The following is a 2,123-nucleotide window of genomic DNA, read 5'->3' as shown; positions in this document are numbered from 1 at the left end:
TCAGGTAGGAGGAGAGACCCTCACACACACAGTCCTTCCTCCAGCAGCCGTAAAGGAGAGACCCTCACACACAGACACTTTCCTCCGGCAGCCGTGAGGGAGAGACCCTCACACACAGTCCTTCCTCCCGCAGCTGTGAGGGAGAGACCCTCACACACACAGTCCTTCCTCCTAAAGGCATGAGGGAGAGACCCTCACACACAGAGTCCTTCCTCCAGCAGCCGTGAGGGAGAGACCCTCACACACACAGTCCTTCCTCCGGCAGGTATGAGGCAGAGACACTCACACACTCAGACACCTTCCTCCGGCAGCCGTGAGGGAGAGACCATCACCCATACAGTCCTTCCTCCAGCAGCCGTGAGGGAGAGACCCTCACACACACAGTCCTTCCTCCGACAGCCGTGAGGGAGAGCCCCTCACACACACAGTCCTTTCTCCGGCAGGTATGAGGGAGAGACCCTCACACACACTGTCCTTCCTTCAAAAGGCACGAGGGAGAGACCCTGACACACACAGTCCTTCCTCCGGCAGCCGTGAGGGAGAGTCGCTGACACACAGACACCTTCCTCCGGCAGCCATGAGGGAGAGACCCTCACACACAGACACCTTCCTCCAGCAGCCGTGAGGGAGAGACCCTCACACACAGACAGCTTCCTTCGGCAGCCTTGATGGAGAGACCGTCACACACAGACACCTTCCTCCGGCAGCCGTGAGGGAGAGACCATCACACACACAGTCCTTCCTCCGGCAGCCGTGAGGGAGTGACCCTCACACACACAGTCCTTCCTCTGAGCGCCGTGAGGGAGAGACCCTCACACACACACAGTCTTTCCTCCGGCAGCCGTGAGAGAGAGACCCTCATACACACAGTCCTTCCTCCGGCAGCTGTGAGGGAGAGACCCTCACACACACAGTCCTTCCTCTGGCAGGTAGGAGGGAGAGACCCTGACACACACAGTCCTTCCTCCGGCCGCCGTGAAAGAGAGACCCTCACAGACACAGTCCTTCCTCTGCAGCCGTGAGGGAGAGACCCTGACACACAGACACCTTCCTCCGGCAGCCGTGAGGAGAGACCCTCACACACAGACACCTTCCTCTGGCAGCCGTGAGGCAGAGACCCTCACACACACAGTCCTTCCTCCGGCAGCCGTGAGAGAGAGACCCTCACACACACAGTCCTTCCTCCGGCAGCCGTGAGAGAGAGACCCTCATACACACAGTCCTTCCTCCGAAGGCATGAGGGAGAGACCCTCACACACACAGTCCCTCCTCCGAAAGGCATGAGGGAGAGACCCTCACACACAGACACCTTCCTCCAGCAGCCGTGAGGGAGAGACCCTCACACACACAGTCCTTCCTCCGGCAGGTATGAGGCAGAGACCCTCACACACACAGACACCTTTCTCCGGCAGGCACGAGGGAGAAACCCTGACACACACAGTCCTTCCTTCAACAGGCATGAGGGAGAGACCCTCACACACACAGTCCTTCCTCCGCAACCGTGAGGGAGAGACCCTGACACACGGACACCTTCCTCCGGCAGCCGTGAGGGAGAGACCTTCACACACAGACACCTTCCTCCGGCAGCCTTGAGGGAGAGACCCTCACACACAGACACCGTCCTCCTGCAGCCGTGAGGGAGAGACCCTCACACACAGACACCTTCCTCCGGCAGCCGTGAGGGAGAGAGCTTCACACAAAGAGTCCTTCCTCTGACAGTCATGATGGAGAGACCCTCACGCACACAGTCCTTCCTCCGGCAGCCGTGAGGGAGAGACCCTCACACACACAGTCCTTCCTCCGACAGGTATGAGGGAGAGACCCTCACACACAGACACCTTCCTCCAGCAAGCCATGAGGGAGAGACCGTCACACACAGGCCTTCCTTCGACAGCCGTGAGGGAGAGACCCTCACACACACAGTCCTTCCTCTAGCAGGTATGAGGGAGAGACCCTGACACACACAGTCCTTCCTCTGGCAGCCGTGAGGGAGAGACCCTCACATACACAGTCCTTCCTCCACCAGCCTTGAGGGAGAGACCCTGACACACACAGTCCTTCCTCCTGCAGCCGTGAGGGAGAGACCATCACACACACAGTCCTTCCTCCAGCAGCCGTGAGGG

This window comes from Mobula birostris, chromosome 5, assembly GCF_030028105.1.
Source record: "Mobula birostris isolate sMobBir1 chromosome 5, sMobBir1.hap1, whole genome shotgun sequence".
NCBI lineage: Eukaryota > Metazoa > Chordata > Chondrichthyes > Myliobatiformes > Myliobatidae > Mobula > Mobula birostris.
This window is presented reverse-complemented; position numbering follows the sequence as displayed.